Source organism: Pelodiscus sinensis, chromosome 17 (genome assembly GCF_049634645.1).
Source record: "Pelodiscus sinensis isolate JC-2024 chromosome 17, ASM4963464v1, whole genome shotgun sequence".
Lineage (NCBI taxonomy): Eukaryota > Metazoa > Chordata > Testudines > Trionychidae > Pelodiscus > Pelodiscus sinensis.
The window spans coordinates 14,450,792-14,472,109 of record NC_134727.1 but is presented as its reverse complement, the minus strand read 5'-3'; the positions used below and the strand labels follow the sequence as shown (position 1 = coordinate 14,472,109).

The 21,318-nt window shown below is 46.4% G+C and overlaps 1 long non-coding RNA gene across 3 annotated transcripts in view; it reads left to right on the top strand.

The window, feature by feature from the left end:
• Positions 1 to 21,318, top strand: part of LOC142818706 (uncharacterized) — a 67,370-nt gene that overhangs the window by 5,150 nt on the left and 40,902 nt on the right. For all 3 annotated transcript variants that reach the window (XR_012896306.1, XR_012896305.1, XR_012896304.1), the window contains exons 3-4: positions 918 to 1,032; positions 12,490 to 12,576. This is a non-coding gene — a long non-coding RNA (uncharacterized LOC142818706). The remainder of the gene's footprint in view (positions 1 to 917; positions 1,033 to 12,489; positions 12,577 to 21,318) is intronic.

Below are 21,318 nucleotides of genomic sequence, written 5' to 3'. Positions count from 1 at the left end.
TAGATAGATAGATAGATAGATAGATAGATAGATAGATAGATAGATAGATAGATAGATAGATAGATAGATAGATAGATAGATATGAATAATTCCCATAAAGAATATGCCAACAGCCCAACTAGGTGTAACTGATTGGATAACAGTCGACTACTAAAAAACTTCATTATGCCTGTCTTACGCTGAATTCATACCAAACTACTGATGTAGTCCCATTGATGTCAAATGAGATTACTTCTATAATAGACACTACTAGATTTCATTAATCTAACAGAATTGGGCCCTAAAGCAAGAGTTAGGAATAAGACTCATTGCGATGCTATCACCATCTCCTATTGTGTAATTTATACATGACCATGTCTAGAGAAAGATTAGCTCTTTGTTTTTTGATGCAGTCAATGTCAAACAAGCAGATGTGATTTAGCCCTCTGACCCTTGAAATAGTTGCAGATTTTCATCCTAAACAAAATCACATTTGAATTGCAGATCCCTTTGAATATCATTATGCAATCAAAATGTAATGAAAAAAACTCATGCAGAGTTAAAGCAACTGTTGTGTTTTCTAGATGTAATTAAAAATGTCATCCTGTGACCCTGTAGTCAGACGCTGTACATCTGATCTATTTTGGTTTGTTTGATGGTGAGAGAAGCTGACTACGTGGCTTAGCAGAGTAGACTATTTTTTCATTTCCGTTTTCTTATTTTAAATAACAATTTGGTAAGAACTGCAAGAACTTTTTTCTCATAAAATAGTTCAGGGTGCAGCTTTTATAGTGTGTTTCTCCCTTGAGATTGTCAGTTTTCATCATTTGCCATTTCTGGGAGCTGTGAACACTTCATTGAATGGCTTAATGTTGGTTTTGTTTCTGTGTATCTCTCTGTCTTATGTTTATAGCAATATTTCCTCTGTCTCTCTGCAGACATCCCTAGTTCTTCAGGAAAGCAGCATGAGCATATTTTTTCTCCTTCTCCTGCACTGGAAGAAACACCATTGGCACCCTGCTGTTCTATCACAGACCTTTCACACTAATATTGGTAAGTCCTTGGATTGAAGGGCACTGGGGAAACATAAGGGCTTTTTTGCTTTGTTTTCTAACCCATGTATTTGCAAGGTGCTATACTGTGATGTCATAGAAGCTGGCAAACTGTACCCCAAACCCACGCGAGCTGTGAATTGTGGCAGGTCCTTTCCAGTGTCACATAGTGAATTAATGTGTAAAACAAAACAAAAAAGCTTTGAAGTCTGCTTTTTTGCATGTAATTATTATTTTGGAGGCCAATCCAACCTTATGCTGTATCTGATCCAGGTCTTGTATGTGGAGATTTTTTGTAGTGTCTGGGTGTAAACTTCTGCTTAAGAAGTACAGAAGGGCTGGGATTCCATGATGGAGGGTGATTCTGTGAACATCTTTTGAAAATAAAGGGGAATTGGCTGAATGGTCCAGGCCTCATTTCTATTTCAGTTTTATATGGTCATTTGGCATGCTATGGTTAAAATACAGTTAAATTTTGAGTTTGGGGTCAATAAAATGCAGTTGACACTGTTTGAAGATGAAGGAGCAAGAGAGATATGCTTGGGGTCACCTTGACTGAAGTTGTAGTCAGGCATGGATGGGTAGGGGATACTGTACAGGGCAAAGAAAAAGAGTGAGAGGTGCTGAAGACTCTGAGGTACAAGGTATTACTGATTCCTTCCTAAGAGTTGAGAGAGGAGACTGCTGCAAAGCAGTGGACAGTACACTATAGTTGCAGGTTTGAGGTGGCAGAAGCAGCTTTGAGGCAACAGACACGAGAAGTAGTGATTGGCACAGAACAAGGCAGGTTAGGCTAATGTCACAAAGAGATTTCTTGCACAGAACTTAAAGCTGAAACCACTTCACCTGAATCAGGTAGTAATATCCCCATGCCAGACCAGGCAGCCCTGATTTACTAGTATCCTTGGACCTCTCCAACCCAGGACAGGTAACTGTAACTTGAGAGCTGAAGATGAGAGAAACGTAAAAACATATCAGCTACTCACTGCTGCCAAAAAGGACTGAGGTTAGGACTGGTGTTAAGACACCCTGGCTGTGTCTAGACTGGTCAGTTTTTCTGGAAAATCAGCCGCTTTTCCGGAAAAACTTGCCAGCTGTCTACACTGGCCGCTTGAATTTCCGCAAAAGCACTGACTTCCTACTGTAAGCAATCAGTGCTTTTTGTGGAAATATTATGCTGCTCCTGTTCGGGCAAAAGTCCCTTTTGCGCAAAACTTTTGCGCAAAAGGGCCAGTGTAGACAGCTGAGATTTGTTTTGCGCAAAAAAGCCCCGATTGCAAAAATGGCGATCAGGGCTTTTTTGCGCAAAAGCGCGTCTAGATTTGCCACGGACGCTTTTCCGCAAAAAGTGCTTTTGTGGAAAAGCATCCACACCAATCTAGACGCTCTTTTCCACAAATTCTTTTAACGGAAAACTTTTCCATTAAAAGCATTTGTGGAAAATCATGCCAGTCTAGACATAGCCCTGGTGTTTGTATATAAGCACTTTAAAAATTTGTCACTATTTATCTGTCTGCCATTTCCTAATGTGTTAGACTTTCATTTGATTGTTTCTCATCTGATCTTACCCATACTCTATTATCATCCATCCTTTCCTTCTTACTAGAACGTGGAGAATCTCTATTAATATACCCTCCTCTAAGTGATGGCTCTGTTCGATCCATGTGCTCCTGCATAGTGGCTGGCTTTCCCCTAGCCCTTAGTTTAAAACCTGCTGTATGACCTTTTTAATGTTAAGTGCCAGCAATCTGGTTCCATTTTAGTTAGGTGGAGCCCATCCTTCATGTATAGGCTCCCTCTACCCCAAAAGTTTCCCAAGTTCCTAATAAATCTAAGCCCCTCCTCTCTACACCATCACCTCATCCATGCATTGAGACTCTGAAGATCTGCCTGCATATCTGGCCCTGTATGTGGAACTGGAAGCATTTCAGAGAACACTACCATTGAATTCCAGGACCTCTATCTCTTTCCTAGCAGCCTGAATTTGGCCTCCAGCACTTCTTTCCTACCCGTCTCTGTGTCATTGGTATTTACATGTACTATGACCACCGGCTCCTCCTCAGCACTACACATAAATCTATCTAGACACCTTGAGAGATCCACAATCTTTGCACCAGGCAGGCAAGTCACCATATGGTTCTTCTAGTCATCACAAACCCAGATGTCTATATTTCTAATGATCAAATCCCCCATTACTAACACCTACCTTTTCCCTAATGACTGGAGTTCCCTCCCCCAGAGAGGTATCCTCAGTGCGAGAAGTTACCAGAACATCATCTGGAAAGAGTATCTCAACTATGAGACGGTTTCCCTCTGCTTCCATGAGCCTTTCATCACCCTCTTCAACAGCAGAAGGGCTGTCTGACTGGCAGTGAGATAGTTCTAGTGAGTTCTAGAAAGCCTCATCCACATACCTCTTTGCCTCTCTAAGCTCCTCCAATTCAGCTTGGGTGAAAGTAATCATGAAATGGTAGAGTTAGGCTGTGTCTACACTGGGCCACTTATTCCGGAAAAGCAGCCGCTTTTCCGGAATAACTTGCCAGCTGTCTACACTGGCCGCTTGCTTTTCTGGAAAAGCAATGACGATCTACTGTAAAATTATCAGTGTTTTTCCGGAAAAACTATGCTGCTCCCGTTCAGGCAAAAGTCCTTTTCCGGAAAAACTGTTCCGGAAAAGGGCCAGTGTAGACAGCACAGTAGTCTTTTCCGCAAAAAAGCCCCGATCGCGAAAATGACGATCGGGGCTTTTTTCCAGAAAAGCACATCTACGTTGGCCACGGACGCTTTTCTGGAAAAAGTGCTTTTCCGGAAAAGCATCCTGCCAATGTAGACGTGCTTTTTCTGGAAATACTTATAATGGAAAACTGTTCCGTTTTAAGCATTTCCGGAAAAGGGTGCCAGTGTAGACGTAGCCTTAATTTTTTTAGAGAGTAGTCGAAGGGAGAACAGCAGAATAAAGAAAATGGATTTGAAGAAGGCAGACATTAGCAAACTGAGAGTTGGTAGGTAAGATCCCATGGGTAGCTAGTCTCAGAGGAAAAGCAGTTCTAGAGAGTTGGCTGTTTTTCAAAGAGACATTATTAAAGGCACAAGCACAAATTACTCTACTGCATAGGAAATTCCTGAACCCTCACATCCAGAAGTCTCTTGACATATTTCCTACCTTAGCTTAACCAGGAGATTTTCAAAGATCAAAAAATAGTCCTACCAAAAAATGGAAGCTAGATCCAATTATAAAGGATGAATATAAACAAATAACACAAATATATAGAACCATCGTCACCAACAGGTTGATCGCGATCGACTGGTCGATCACAAGGCCTTGACCAGTCGATCGCGACGCATCTGGCCCCCCACATTTTACCCCCACCCCCAAGAAGCCCCACTACCTACCTCCAGCGAAAATGGAAGTAGTGCCTGCTTTCTGCGGGTGGACAGAAGTCCCACAGCTTAGCACCACTTCCAGGGGCTCCGGAAGTGCGCTGGATGCTCTACCGGGTGCACTGCAGGAGGGGGTGTCAGCCCTGGAGGAGGAGCATGGCGACTTCCCTGCAGGAGGGGTGAGTCGGCCCCTGGGCAGGTGCACTCGGGGTTTCCCTGTGCCACGGGGGGAAGGAGTGTGTTTCAGCCCCAGGGAACGTGTGTGTGGGGTTTCCCTGCACCACAGGGGAGGGGTGTTTCTGCTCCAGGGCAGGCACGCACGGGGCTTTTGGCCCCGGGGCAGGCACGCGCAGGGTTTCCCTGTGCCGCGGGGGGCAGGGGGAGTCAGGCCTGAAGGAGGCACGTGCTGGCTTCCCTTGGGGGGGGGGGGGAATCCTGGGAGGAGGCAGATACAGGGGATTCTCTGCCTCCACTGGCACCCTGCCCCCTGTTCCCACTCCCCTGCCCGTTGTTCCCACTCCCCACACCCCTGTTTCCTCTCCCCTGCCACCACTCCCCAGTTCCCTCTCCCCAGCCACAGAACTCTGTCCCCACTCTCCTGCCACAGAACTCTGTCCCCACTCCCCTGTCCCCAGCTACAGAACTCTGTCTCCATTCCTATCCCCACTCCCAGAACTCTGTCCCCACTCTCCTGTCCCAAGCCACAGAACTCTGTCCCCACTGGCATCCTGTCCCCAGCTGCAGAAACCTGTTCTCACTGGCACTTTGTCCCCTGCTGCAGAACCCTGTCCTCTGCCCTCTCAGCAACCAGTTCCCTCTTCCCTGCCCTCAGCCTCAGAACTCTGTCTTCACTGGCACCCTGACCCCTGCCAAAGCACCCACTAGCACCCTTCCCCAGTACTATGTCCCCTGTTCCCACCAACACAGTTGGGGCCACATTAGTGCAGCTTGCAGGGGGGGGAGGGTTGAAGGAGGGTTTTTTTGCATCTCACTTGTGTGGCCCTGTCAGCCGATGGTCAGGGCAGTGTTTTACACCCAAGTCTTCAACTGCTGAGACACAAGGTCTCGTCACAGTGGGCAGCCTAGGAGGCTGCAGGGCGCCCCGAAAAAAAAGTTTAACGTCTGTGACTTTACTGCTAGGACCGGGGTCCCGTCGCAGAGGGCAACCAACAGGCTCTCAGATGCCCCGAGTTTATAGGAAGAGCTTATTACACCTCAGATTTTAGCTGCTAGGATATAGCATCCCTTCGCAGCGGGCAGTCTAGGAAAGACTGAGAGATGCCCCAACAGATCCCAAGATGGGGTTCATGTCTGGCTACAGGCCCCAACTGACTTTTCTGTGGATCAGTGACCCCTGACTCAAAACAGGTTCCCTGCCCTTCTCAGAAATAAAGACAATGCAGAAACTTTTTGTTTGACATAGTGTTTTATTTAAAAATGAAGCCTGGCCAACAAATCCCAAATTGGGCCCAAGCCCCCATCTGGCCACAGCATCATAACACTCCTGCACTCCCTTTTCCCCCAGACCCTACATCTGATCCTATTATACACTGGAACCCCCTGCCCTGAGCCCCTCACATACCCCAACCCAAATTCCTGAACCCTTACATCCAGAAGTCTGTGGCTTGCTTAGTACTCTAACCCTACATCTGACCCCAACAGTGCCCAGCTTGGTGCACCCTCCCCGAGCCAGCATCCCCTTATCCACCTTCTCCTGCATCCAGAGTTCCTCCCAGAGCTTGAACCTCTCACCCCTTCCCACACCCAAATCCCTCATTCCCACCCCAGGATCTACTCATCCTGTCTCAACCCAGAGAGGTTACGGCTAGACTTCAGGAGTTTTTCAAGATTCTGGAGATATCCCAGAAAAACATTTCTGCATCCAGGGATGCATTTGTTCTTCTGCTTCTTTTAGTGGAAGAGCAAACATGATCTTTCGATCACCCCTATATTCCTCTTTCCACGAGGAATAAGAGGGCTTCCAAAAGAAGGATTTTTTCTGACATTTGGTCCAGTCTAGACAAGCCAAATGTTGGAAAAACCTCTTCCTACAGAAGAATTGGGGAAAAAAAGCAGCAGTATAAGGGTTGGGGATAGCAACTGATGGAGAGGAGGAGAATAGAGAGGGCGGGGCTTCAAGGAAGGGGCGGGCGGTAGATCTTGGCTTGTTCTGTCATTTAAAAAGTGATTTTGGGTATAAAAGGGTTGGAGACCACTGATATAGAAACAAAATTAGAAAGGCACAAAACAAGATCAAACTAGCTAGAGACATAACAAGAATGCATTCTATAAATACACTAGAAGCAAGAAGAAGATCAAGGACAAGGTAGACTCACTACTCATGGGTGGGGAGAGAACAATAACAGAAAATGTGGAACTGGCAGAGGTGCTTAATGATATCTTTGTTTTGATTTTCACCAAAGAGATGGGTAGCAATTACACATTTAACATGCCACTGAAAATAAGGTAGAATAAGAGGCTAAAATAAGGCAAGAACATGTTTAAAATAACTTAGAAGATTTAGATGTCTTCAAGGCCTCATGAAATACTCCTAAAGCACTCAAGGGACTGAGTCAGGGGATATCTGAGCCATTAGCAATTATATTTGAAAAATCATGGCTGACGGGAGAGATTCCAGAACATTGGGAAAGGGTAAGTATAGTGCCAATATCATAGAATCATAGAGCTGGAAGAGACCTCAGGAGGTCATCAAGTCCAGCCCCTGGCCCAAGGCAGGACCAATCCCAGCTAAATCAACCCAGCCAGGGCTTTGTCAAGCTGAGACTTAAAAACTTCTAGTAATAGAGATGTACCCGTGTTAGTCGGGTCTTGCTGAAAAAAAAGACAGGACTATGCAGCACTTTAAAGACTAACAGGATAGTTTATTAGGTGATGAGCTTTTGTGGACCAGACCCACTTCCTCAGATCAAATTGTGGAAGAAAATTGGCATGACCATATATACCAAAGGGATACAATCAAAAAAAGTGAACACATATAAAATTGACAAATCAGATTTAGTGTCTATGGGTATGTCTACACTTGCAGCCTATTTCGGAATAGGGCTGCAAATGTAGGCATTCGGAATTGCAAATCAAGCCCGGTATTTAAATATCCCAAGCTTGATCTACATCTTCCCAGCCGGGCGCCATTTTTTAAAATTTACAAGCCTGGAATAACTGCCCGCATCTACACGTTGCAGTGAAACGGGAGTTCGAAATAAAGCCCTATTTTGAACTACCTGTTAAACCTCATTGCGTGGATTTGGTTCTGAGTAGAGGTAGGGAGTTCTTTAAGGAAACAGTGTATTTTCTTTTGGTATTTTGAAATGGGATCAGAGGAGAGAGGTCACTAAAAATTGGTGTTGGAAAGTTGTCTAGTTGCCTCCTGGTCATAGTTGGACTTATTCAAAATGACCACAGCACTCCATTTGTGAGTTGGTTTGATTATAATGTTCAGATTGTTTTTGAGACTCTGGATAGCACAGTGTTCAGCGTGGCTGAGATTGTATGTCGCTTGTTCTCGTTTGTGAATAATGTCAGTCTGTGCATTGTTGCGGAAGCATTGTATATAGAAATCCAGATTGTAATTCCGACTGTCAGATTCTCTTCTCAAACCCTATGCAGCCAACACCCCCAGCTATCTCCGAGATACTACTGACTACCTGAGAAAACTACAAAACATCAATAACCTCCTTGATAACACGATCCTTGCTACCATGGATGTACAAGCTCTCTACACCAACAGCCCATATGAAGATGGATTACAAGCAATTAGAAACACTATCCCAGAAGATACCACTGCCAATCTGGTAGCAGACCTATGTAACTTTGTTTTAAAAACTTCTAGGGATGGAGATTCCACCACTGCCCTAGGTAACCCATTCCAGTGCTTCACCACCCTCCTAGTGTAATAGTTTTTCCTAATATCCAACCTAGACCTCTCCCAGTGTCACTTGAAACTATTGTTCTTTGTTCTGCCATAAGTCACTACTGTGAACAGCCTTCTCCGTCCTCTTTGGAACCACCCTCCAGGAAATTGAAGACTGCTATCAAATCCCCCCTTACTCTTCTTTTCTGCAGACTAAACAAACCCAAATCCCTCAGGGTATGTCTACACTACAGCACTAATTCGAACTAATTTAGTTCCAATTAGTTAATTCGAACTAAGCTAATTTGAATTAGCGCATCTAGACTTAAAAACTAGTTCGAATTAGCTTTTTGCTAATTCGAACTAGCATGTCCACACTGAGTGGACCCTGAACTGAGGTTAAGGATGGGTGGAAGCAGTGCCGGCAGGGCATCAGGTTAGGACTTACAGTGTGGAGCTGCTGTCTCAGGCTAGCGGAGGGCTGTGCTTAAAGGGACCCGACTCCCACCCCGGACCGACAGTTCTCAGGGGTTCCCCGCTTGCAAAGCAGTACTAGCTTGGAGTGCCCTGAATGCCCACACTCGGCACATCACATCACATCACTCGGCCATCAGCCCGGCTGCACTTTCCGCAGGCTGCCATCTGGAGGGGGGGGTCAATCAAGGGGCTTCAGAAGAGTTTCCACCCCGAGGAATCCACAGAGCCAGCCCAGTCCTCCCCATCGGGGGCTCGTACCCCATTCCTCCCTCACCTCCTTCCACTTACCCCTCCCTAGCCCCCCTTCCTGATGTACAAAATAAAGGACACGTGTGTTCAAAAATAGAAACCTCTTTATTGAACAAAACTCGGGGAGACTGGGAAAAGAAGGTGGGAGAGGGGAAGAGAGAGGGTGGAAGAGGGGAGGGCAACTAAAATGATCAGAGGTTTAGAACAGGTCCCATATGAAGAGAGGCTAAAGACTGGGACTTCTCAGCTTAGAAAAGAGGAGACTGAGGGGGGATATGATAGAGGTCTACAAAAGCATGAGTGGTGTGGAGAGGGTGCATAAAGAAAAGTTCTTCATTAGTTCCCATAATAGAAGGACTAGAGGACACCAAATGACATGAATGGGTAGCAGGCTTCAAACTAGAACTGGACACAATACTCCAGATGTGGCCTCACCAGATCCGAATAAAAAGGAATAATCACTTCTCTGGATCTGCTGGCAAGGCTCCTCCTAATGCACCCTAATATGCCATTAGCCCTCTTGGCTACAAGGGCACACTGTTGACTCATATCCATTGTAATCCCCAGGTCCTTTTCTGCAGAACTGCTACTTAGCCATTCTGTCCCCAGCCTATAACAATGCATGGGATTCTTCCATCCCAAGTGCAGGACTCTTCACTTGTCCTTGTTGAACCTCATCAGATTTCTTTTAGCCCAATCCTCTAATCTGTCCAGGTCACTCTGGACCCTATCCCTGCCCTCCAGTGTATCTACCTCTCCCCCTAGCTTAGTCTCATCTGCTAACTTGCTGAGGGTGCAATCCATTCCCTTATCCACGTCTTTAATAAAGATGTTGAAGAAAACCTTTCCTAGAACGGATCCTTGGGCCACTCCACTAGAAATCAACCACCAACCTGAGATTGAGCCATTGATCACTACCCGTTGGGCCTGACAGTCTAGCCAGATTTCTATCCATCTTACAGTCCATTTTGTCCAATCCATATTCCCTTAACTTGCTAGCAAGAATATTGTGGGAGACCGTATCAAAAGCTTTCCTAAAGTCAAGGTATATCACATCAACTGACTTTTCCATATCCACAGAGCAGTTACCTTATCATAGAAGCTAAAAGGGAAATAAGCATATAAAAAGGGAAATAAGGACAACTCAGAATGTATGTCTAGACTACATGGCTCTGTCTCCAGAGCCATGTAGATTAGTTTACTAGACATACCCAAATGAAGTGGCGATTTAAATAATCAGCTGATCGGCTAAGCGCAGCAACCATTTTAATTTAAATGAAGCGGCGGTTATTTAAATCGCTGCTTCATTTGGGTATGTCTAGTAAACTAATCTACATGGCTCTGGAGACAGAGCCATGTAGGTCTATACATACCCAGAGATTAAAGGCCAGTTATCTTAACTTCTGTATATGGAAAGATAACGAAGCTAATAATCAGTTTGCAGACATCTGGAAGATCATAGGATAAGTAACAGCACTGATTTGTCAAGAACTAATCATGTTAAAGCAGCCTGGTAGGTTCTTTGGGTATGTCTACACTACCCTCCTAGTTCGAACTAGGAGGGTAGTGTAGACATACCCTTTTTTATTAGATAACAAGCCTTGTCAATAGGGGGGAAGTGGTAGATGTAATATAGCAAGACTTTAGTAAAGCTTTTGATTCTCACATTTTGTCATAAATAATGTCATAAATAAAATAGGGAAATACAGCCTAGATGGAGTTAAAATTAGGTTGGTATATAACTGGTTGGAAAACCATTCATAGTAATGCTTGTAGAGCAAATGAAGTGAGGTCCCAGCTGGATCAATTCTGAGTCCAGTTCTGTTCATATCTTCATCAATTATTTAGATAATGGTATAGAGAACATATTTAGAATATTTGTGGATGATACCAAGCCAGGAGATGTTTCAAGTGCTTTGGAGGATAATATTAAAATTCAAATTTACTTTGACAAACTGGAAAAATGGTCTGAAGTAAATATGATAAGGATATATGCAAAGTACTCCACTCAAGAAGGAACAATCAGTTGCAAACATACAAAATGGGAAATGACGGTCTAGGAAGAATTACTATGGAAAAGGTTTGGGGGGGTCATAGAAGTTTCATAAGCAATCCACAAGAAGTACAGGCAGTCCCCGAGTTACGCGGATCCGACTTATGTCGGATCCGCACTTACAAACGGGGCTTTCTCGCCCCGGAGCTCGCAGGCAGCGGGACCGCCCAGAGTGCAGCGGTCCCGCCACCTCGACCTCCGGGGTGAGAAAAGCTGCTCTGGGTGCCCCTGGTCTGCTGGGGACCGTCTCCAGCAGACCAGGGACATCCAGAGCAAAACCGGGGAGGTGGAGGGGTCCCGCGCCTCTGAGGCTTTGCTGTGGCAAAGCCTCAGAGGTGCGGCACCCCGCCGCCGCTGCCGCTTTGCTCCCGGTGCCTCTGGTCTGCTGGGGACCATCTCCAGCAGACCAGGGACACCGGGAGCAAAGCCGCAGTGACCCCTCCGCCTCCCCGGGTTTGCTAGTGCGCTCCCCCCCCCCCCCCCAGCAGACCAGGCTTTTGTTGTGGACCCTGGGGTAGAGCAGCTGGGGTGCTGCCGGGTTGGTCCTGCAGGGACCTACCTGGCAGCCCAGCTGTTCTGTCCCAGGCTCGAGGTTCAGCCACTGTTGAAACTGATCAGTGGCTGATTCCAGGAAGCTGGGGGCAGAGCAATTCTGCCTCCAGCTTCCTGTCGTCAGCCCCTGGTCAGTTTCAGCAGCAGCGGCTGAATCTGGAGCCAGTTCCGACTTACATACAAATTCAACTTAAAAACAAACCTATAGTCCCTATCTTGTACGTAACCCGGGGACTGCCTGTAATTCTTTTGCTCTACTCAGGACTTCTTAGGCCTCAGCTGGAGTACTTTGCCCAGTTCTGGATAAATTGGAAAAGTCCAGAGAAAAGCAACAAAAATAGGTTTAGTTTGTCTGGGAAAAAGAAAACAGAGGGGACATAGCGGTTTTCAGATACATGCAAAGTTATTACAAGGAGGAGAGTGCTGGATCAGGGAGGTCCAACCTGTAGATGAAATGGTGGTATATTTTAACTAAATTGTAAACAACTCCAGTGCTTGCTATCCTAAGTTATAGTGCTTTGCAAAATGTTAAGTTGATGCACGTAAATCATTTAAGTAATTTCCTAAAGCCAAATAATTTCAAAGATATGGAGATAACATATCAATGCTGAAAGGCTATGGCTACTCCTGGAGACCTAGGTACAATGGAGCAATGAAGCATAAGAAATGCAAACTGAACTATACAGAAGACAAGCTACATTAAAGAAATGCATCTCGACTTCTAGCCAGTGAATCCAAATATATTGTACCTTACGGAGATTACTTAGATTTGCATAATTATAAACTCTCCTTGAAACAGTGAACATAGCTGCAGACTTCAGTAACACACAAAGCAACACTAGTATGCATTGCTGATTTGTCTTTTTTAATATTTTCAGGGTCTATTCACAAAAGGATCCTAGAACTATTTGGGGGTTTTAACAACATAGCAAGTAATCCATATTGGAAAGAAATTCAACATAAAAGTAAGAGTGTTCATATTCAATTTGGAAAGCTTGTCGTGATGTGTTTTGAAACTAACATTTATTGTTAAAAATGTATACTTTGGGTAAAATCTTAAATGCCTGCAAACCATAATCCATTAACATGGGCTGTCATTCTGTGCAGTGGGTCCAAAGAAGATAATTATTGCTCCAAAAAGTCAAAACAATCTGATTATTTATGGAATTGTGCTGCATGGCTGTGTAGCACAATAGTTGTATTAACAATGGAAAATAATGTTGGCAATACTTAATTTAAAACTATAAAAGAGTTGTTTTGAGAGGGGCAACGTGCAGAAGTTCAGATATGAAAATAAAGGCATTCTTAAGGGAACATACCTCAAAAACAAATGGCTTTCTTTTTTCTTTAAGAAAAAAAACTGAAATAGAAAACTATACAGTTAGATTCTTTGGGGTTTTTTTGTTTTGTTTTGTTTGTTTCTTTTTTGGAAGCTATGTCTCACTTTTCTTTGCTGTCTCAGATAAGAATTTAAATGGATATTGACAAGGTATATGGTGTTTTCGCTTTTAATGTGTACTGTCTGTAATTATAAAGTTTCAAAGCAGTAATGCAATCTTCCTTTACAAATGTGTGTATTCCATTTTGTATTTTAGTATTGGCATTACTACAATACATTTGGTATTGTTATGGTAAAGTTGCTTATTTTTCACCAAAAAGTTTCTGGCACTGGTTAACACACTAAACAATTAGTTTTGAGAACAATCACTTTAAAGATTACATCACCTTTATCGTTGGCTCTTGCTTGTATCTGTAAAATGTGTTATCTACCAACCTGTGGAATTGTTATTCAGTATAATATTGGCATGCCAGTACCCAGGATGCTCTTGCACTCAGTCTTTTCATAATAGAACTCGTATCTGAAAACTGGGAAGAGGGCTCATGAGTGTGGGATTTATGTCTGTATTTCTTAGTATGTCAGAACTGCGGTAATTTTTCCCACAGAATAAGCCTCCACTCTTTTTTACTAAGAAAACTATGTCCAAGAATCTTAGTGCACAAAATAATTATTTTTCTTAGAGTAAAAGAGACTTTTTTTAGATTTGCAAAAATAGTTCCTCTGAATGACAAATATTTTGCTAACTTCAGTTTCTGAAAACTTTTAGAAATAATCTTCCGAAGAAAAGAAATGTATGTAAAATGTGAATGATAATTTTAAACATCTATGCAAACAATAGTTACTACACCAACAAAAATGCATCTAATTTCTCTTTGCAAAAACTTATTTTTGAATGCAGGCTTACTTCTGATTTTAGCAAACTGCAAAACTACTAGTTCAGGTAGAGATGAATTAGGCCAGCTAGGGAAAACCTATCTCCATCTAGTTTGTGGGATTTTATTTTGTGTGTAGAACTACTTCTCTTGGTAAAAATTGGAATTTTAATGACATTTGCCCATCTTGGCAACAATATTATCTTCAAGAACAAATTAATCTCTGAGGGTACGTCTACACTACAGCGCTAGTTCGAACTAACTTAGTTCGAATTAGTTAATTCGAACTAAGCTAGTTAGAACTAGCGCATCTAGAACTAAAAACTAGTTCGAACTAGCGTTTTGCTAGTTCGAACTAGCGCGTCCACACTGATTGGACGCAGGGGGGCATTTAAGGGCAGCTGAAACCGGTTCTGGCAGGGCATCAGGTCAGCAGTTGCTTTGTGTGGCTGCTGTCTGAGGCTATCTGAGGCTCGTGCTTAAAGGGACCCCCCCTGGACAGCCGGTTCTCAGCTTTTCCTGCTTGCTTGCCAACCTCGCCGAGGGACAGCAAAGCGTCGGTCTCTGTGCCCGTCTGTGTCGGTGCTTCCCTTCGGGGGGGACCGCCGCAGGTGGCAACATGGAGCCACGGCTCGCCCTGCACCTTCTGGTGCACGCTCTGGACTTGCTGCTGCAAGCCTGCCAGCAATGGCTCGAGGCTGCCTGGCACCACCTGGGGAACGTCAGCCCCCTGCCTCTCCGCCTGGCCGCCCTGGGGGCCGTGGAGGAGCCGCGGCGGCGCCCCGGCACCGGCGTGCCCCGCCGCATCTGGCGTCTGGACACCAGCAGCGACTGGTGGGACCGCATCGTCCTGGAGCGCTGGGACGACCGACAGTGGACCCAGAACTTTAGGATGAGGAGGGACACCTTCCTGGAGCTCTGCGAGTGGCTCGCCCCTGCCCTGCAAAGAAGGGACACTCGCATGAGGCCCGCCATCCCCCTCCAGAAGCGGGTGGCCATCGCCCTCTGGAAGCTCTCCACGCCGGACAGCTACCGATCCGTCGGGAACCAGTTCGGCGTGGGGAGATCCACTGTCGGAGCAGTGCTCATGCAGGTACGGCGCTCGTCGGCCACCGAGCCGGGGGGGAGGGGGGCTGCGAGGAGGGGATGGGCCGCCCCAGGGACAAAGGGGGGGGCGGGAGGAGGCGAAGGCACCCCGCACCGGAGGGGTCGGGCTGTCCCGGCCGTACTACACGCCACCAGGGGGGTTGCTTCCGGGAGTGGGGCGCGGGGCACTGCCAGGGCACGCACGCTCCCAGCCACCCGGGCGCCCCACTGATTGACGCTTTGCTGTGTCTCTCTCCGCAGGTGGTCAAGGCCATCAACCGGGTGCTGCTCCGCAGGGTGGTCCGCCTCGCCGACCCGGACGCCGTCATCCGGGGATTCGGCGCCCTCGGCTTCCCCAACTGCGGGGGGGCCATCGACGGGACGCACATCCCCATCCGTGCCCCGGAACACCAGGCGTCCCGGTACGTGAACCGCAAGGGGTACTTCTCCGTCATCCTGCAGGCCATGTGTGACCACCGGGGACAGTTCACGGACATAAATGTGGGCTGGTCCGGCAAAGCACACGACGCACGGGTGTACCGGAACTCCTCCGTGTGCCAGCGGCTGCAGGACGGGACCTTCTTCCCCGACCGCCACATCAGGGTCGGGGACGTGGACATGCCCGTCTGCCTGGTGGGGGATGCCGCCTACCCACTGCAGCCGTGGCTCATGAAGCCCTACACGGGGCACCTCAATCCCTCCCGCCAGGCCTTCAATAACAGGCTGAGCAGGGCCCGCATCGTGGTGGAGGGGGCCTTCGGGCGACTGAAAGCCCGCTTTCGATGCCTCCTCACCCGTCTGGACCTGGCCGAGCACAACATCCCTCCCGTGGTGGCGGCATGTTGTGTGCTCCACAATTTGTGTGAGCGGAAGGGGGAGGCTTTCCTGCCAGCCTGGATGGCTGAGGCTGACCGCATGGCTGGACACTACGGTCAGCCCCGCACTGCCGCTGTCCGGGAAGCCCAGCGGGGGGCCATCCGGATCCGGGAAGCCCTGCGGGAGAGCTTCCAGGTGGAGGAGGAGGAGGACTGACCTCTCCCTGCATGCCCCACCGGGGCCTTCTTCCACCCTACCCCCCCCCTTCCCCTTTCCCCTCCCTACCTACTGTCAAATAAAGACACCTGTTTTTCCAACAAAAATGTCTGTTTATTTCAGAGAACTGGGGTGGGGGAGGGAGGAATGAAGGTGGGAGAAGGGAGGGGGAAACCTGGGACGAGGGAGCTGGAAGGGGAGGGGAGGGAAGGGAGGAAGGGAAAGGAAAGCTCAGGGGTGGGAGTCCGGCTGCCTCTCCCATCTTGCCACACTGCGGGTCCGGGGGCGTCGGTGGGGAATGGTTGTGGAGGGGGGGGCAGAGAGGACAGGGGGTGTGGAGGAAGCAGGAGCGGAAGCAGGAGGAGCAGGGGGAGCAGGGGGAGCAAGAGGGGGAGAAAGAGGGGGAGCAGGGGGAGCAAGAGGGGGAGAAAGAGGGGGAGCAGGGGGAGGAGGAAACGGGAAGCGGTCCAGCAGGCTCTGGAGGTGGCCTCGCAGGGCACGGCCCTGCTCCTCCAGGGCCTCCAGACTCCTCTGGCGCAGCCTGAGGTCCTCCTGGACCCAGTGGTCCTGGAGACGGAGCTGTCGGTCCAGGAACCGGAGATGCCGCCTCTGGTAGTCCTCCTGGTTCCTGGCTGACCTGCTTGCCCGGGCGCAGGCGGCTGCTGCAGGCGGTGTGGAGCGCCCTGCAGGCCCCGGTGCTGCAGCTGTGGTGCAAGAAGACCAGCGGTCAATTACCCCAGGGGCCCAGGTGTGTGAAACCCAGCTCCCCTCTGCAAGGCCAGGGCCCCTGCAGGATCCCCAGCTGCTGCTCCGTGGTGGGCAAGGCCCAGGCGCACGGTCCCGGGGCTCCCTCTCGCCCCAGCCCCCCGTACACATAAGGGGAACACGAGGGTACTCACAGGTGGACGCCTCCCCGGCCTCTGATGATGCAGGCGAGCGGCTCTGTGGGGTGTCTCGGGGGTCCCGGGTCCTGGGAAGGCTGGCGGCAGGCTCCTGGCTCTCAGAGCCCTCTTCCTCCTCCTCGGTGTCCAGGAGCGGTCTCTCTGCCCCGGGGTCAATCACGTCCCGGGGGGGCAGGGACGGCATGAGGCCCCAGGATGCGGTCCAGGGCATGGAAGTGGGGGCAGGCCTCCGGGTCAGCCCCTGGCAGGCAGGCCCGGGAGTAGGACTGCCGCAAGTCTTTAATCTTGCAGCGCACCTGCTCCCGGCTGCGCTGGTGGCCCCTGGCGGCCAGGCTGGCAGCCATGCGTCCGTAGACGGCCGCGTTCCGGTGGCTAGTGCGGAGATCGTGGACATTGGAGGCTTCCCCTCAAACCTCAATGAGGTCCACGATCTCCGCACTTGACCAGGCGGGCGCCCGCCTTTTGCGCCCCCGGGCAGGCTCCCGGGAGCCGCCAGGCTGGTCGTGGGGAGCAGTGGAGGGCTGGGAGCCCTCGGATGGCTGGCTCATCCTGTGGCAGGTGCAGGCTGTGCAGCCACGGGTGCTTGCAGCCTTGCAACTGGCACAAAGTGAGTAGCCAGCCCGTGGCCCTTTAAGGGCTCCGGGGCCGGGAGGGGGGCAATAGAGTTTCCCTGGTGTTGGCCAGAGTGGCCACCAGGGAAACCTGGGAAGCCTTAGCCTCCCACTAGTTCGAACTAAAGGGCTACACAGCCCTTAGTTCGAACTAGCTAGTTCGAACTAGGCGTTAGTCCTCGTAAAATGAGGTTTACCTAGTTCGAACTAAGCGCTCCGTTAGTTCGAATTAAGTTCGAACTAACGGAGCGCTAGTGTAGCGCCTAGGAAAGTTAGTTCGAACTAACGTCCGTTAGTTCGAACTAACTTTCTAGTGTAGACATACCCTGAGAAACATTAAATACTGGTTTTAAAAAATTGCAGGTGATATGTCTCACATGCATACACAGTCTCTCTCTTTTTCTAAAACTTATTTTGCAGTCTTCCTATTGGCATAACCAAAAATGAAGTTTAGGTGCAGGTGATCATTAACTGGCTTCATTCACAGTGACACCTTATTTATATGTTAATTTCTTAAGGATTGAAAGGGTATGGAATTAAAACACGTGACTGCTTAAATCCCATTGAATTCCCAAAATTTACATCCAACTGCTAGATATTCCACCTGCTCTCCCCCTTTCTTGCTGTTTAGTTACTTGCAAAGAGGGAATCTTTTGAGCTGTGGAATGCTGATTGGCGTAGACATGACCAATTTAATTTACTGAAATACCTTAGGTACCAACACTAACAATGTTTGTGGTATAATCCTCTATTCTTTATGATGTGAAGAAGTATTCAGCTCTATACTGAATCTTTAGAAGTGATGGCACTGTTTGCCTAGTGTGCTTTCTATTCACTGTGTTCATGCTGCTTACAATGAAAGTAGTAGTGCTGAGTGTTGATTCTGAAAAATCTTACATTTAGAGCCAACATAGCAAATTAGTATCTTGAACTGGTGGATTTCTGAGATAAATATGCACTCTAAACCTTCTTGGTTTCAGCTCCACCAGATTAATCTAGTCTCTGTCTCATATTGGGAGATCGAAGTAGAAAGAGGCATGATTTGATTTTTTTAAAAATGACTTGAGTCTTTATTGCTAAAGAATTATCTATTACAGTTTGGATCCTGTCTGTACAGCACCCTGAGCATCTGGAGCAATAAAAGAGACAAGCATTATTATCTCCCCATTTGTTTAATGAGCAGTTGACTGACAAAATGGAGACACCAAAACTCAAGTTACATTGCTTCTATTTAATCAACAAAGAATCTTTCTAAGTGCTCTGCCTTAAGTCATTGCAGCTTTTTGTTTTCAAATGTAACAGCTGTGTTGATCAAGATGCGCTATCTCGCTGTGTCCATTTTTATGTTACTCACATAAAAATAGGGTAAAAGAGAACTCTGGTTTTCTTCAGTACACTTCTCTTTTTTCAAAGAGTATTGGTTGCACAAACAGAGACTTGAGAGAAAGCTTTCCAATGCAGAACAAAAATAAAGTTCAAATGTCAAAAGTTATCATGATATGGAACTTTCTTTTTCTGTCCAGTTTTATGGAAAAACATTCTGTTCTTGTAAGGCTGAGAATTAGGAAGTCTCAACTACTTCCTTATATTCTACCTATTGTACTTAGTCAAGCACTAAATATTTATCTTTAATTTTATTCTTTTTGACCATTCCTGGATGAATTTCTTTCTTCTTTTTGAACAGCAATATTCAAGTTTACATTCTGGTAGATAACCTGCCACACTGTCAGCATTTTCTGTTGGGGGTGAGTGTCACAAAAGCATGTGAGAAGCAATTTTTTCCCCAATAAGTCACTTTTAAAAGTTCACATTTCTCAGAACAGTTTCTGGAAAACCTTTAGGATTTCACTCCCAAAGACGTCTCAAAAAAGTTGTAGTGTAGCTCAGTGTTGTTAGATTGTCAATGTGATCATGATAGTTGACACCTGCCAAAAGGCTTAAAATACCGTAAATATTTGATCTTCAAAATATTTTGGTGAGGGAGGTGAGTACAAACTAGAGATCAGACATAGAGTCAATGAGGCTAAATCATTGTTAAAATTCCATGGGGCGGGGGGAAATCTTAAGATCATGCTTATCCCACTGAACTACCAGAAAGATCCAGATTTTACACAATATTTAATTCCTACAAGTAGCGATGTTCCAGAAGGCAATACTTCTCACTCCATCTCTCTCCAGCCAAGGAAAAACCCTGAAAATCCTGACATTTGAAGGAAGCAGTCATTCAAGGCAAAGGTATAAGATGCTTTTTGGTAGATGGCAGGAAGGACTCTATTCTAGTCATTTAAACAGAGTTGAAAAACGAGTGAGTTTGGTTTATTGCAAGATTAAGGCAAAGGTTAAAGGCAATTCGTATTTACCAACATACTCAACTGCTGTATGGCTGTTAGAAACAAAGCAAATTACATTATTTCCTATCTGAGTTTAGTATTTTTAGCGTACTGGCACAAAAGCTCTTCCTTATGACTTCAAGACCCACAACCTGAAATATCTGAAGAAGATCCAGGGCAGACTAGGTAGGGGTTTAACGGTGTTGTACAAATCCCATTTGTACTCTTCCAATTCTAGATTGGCTGTGCAATAGTGCAGTTTATAGGCCCAAGTTTTAACCACCTAATATTTACCTAGATTTACCAGTGACGCCCAACAGGCTATTATGTCGACTGAGCATAGAGGGAAGGTCAATCCATGCCTCTTTTGAAATGGCTGTCCCCCATACAATAGACACAGGGTAGGGATATGGATTTGCAACCAAAAACCTGCCTGAAAATTCTTCCAGATGTCAATCAGCACTCTGGATCAATGTCACAACCGAACTTGCTTCCAAAGTATGTGGTAACTAGGGGTGTCCCCCAAAGGACCAATCCGATTTAACTTACTTAGAAATGATTTGGAGAAAGGGGTAAAGAGTGAAGTGACACAATTTGCAGATTATACTAAACTGCTCAAGATAGTTAAGAACAAAGCAGACTCTGAAAAGCTTCAAAGGGATCTCACAAAACTAGATAATTGGGCAACAAAATAGGAAATGAATTTTAATAAATGCAAAGTAATGCATATTGGAAAAAATAATCCCAACTACACATACGAAATGATGGGGACTAATTTAGCTATAACCACTCAAGAGAAAGATCTTGGAGTCATTGTGGATAGTTCTCTGACAACATGCACTCAAAGTGCAGCGGCAGTCAAAAAAGCAAATAGAATGTTAGGAATCATTAAAAAGGGGATTGATATTAAGACAGAGAATAATGTATTACCTTTGTATAAATCCATGGTGCACCCACATCTTGAATATTGCATACAGATGTGGTCACCTTATCGCAAAAGAGAGATATTGGCATTGGAAAAGGTTCCAAAAAAGGCAACAAAAATCATTAGGGGTTTGGAATGGGTCCCATATAAAGAGAGATAAAAAGATTGGGACTTTTCATCTTAGAAAAGAGGCGACTAAGGGCAGATAGAGGTCTATAAAATCATGACTGGTATAGAAAAGGTGAATAAGAAAAAGTTATTTACTTGTTCCCATAACAGAAGAACTAGGGGTCACCCCTTCTAGCCATTTTTCTATCCATCTTACCATCCATTTATCCAATCCACATTCCCTTAACTTGCTGGCAAGAATATTGTGGGAGACGGTATCAAAAGCCTGGCTAAAGTCAAGCTATATCACATCCACTGACTTTCGCATGTCCACAGAGCCACTTACCTCATCATAGAAGCTAATTAGACCAAGTACTGTCACAGATTCACACAGGCCTATGTCCCTAGTTCCACTTCTCTGAATTGTGAAACTGGGTTTTCCTTTGCTCTGAGAATGGGCTTACAGCACAACAATATGTCAGTCCATCTTATCTGAAAGTGA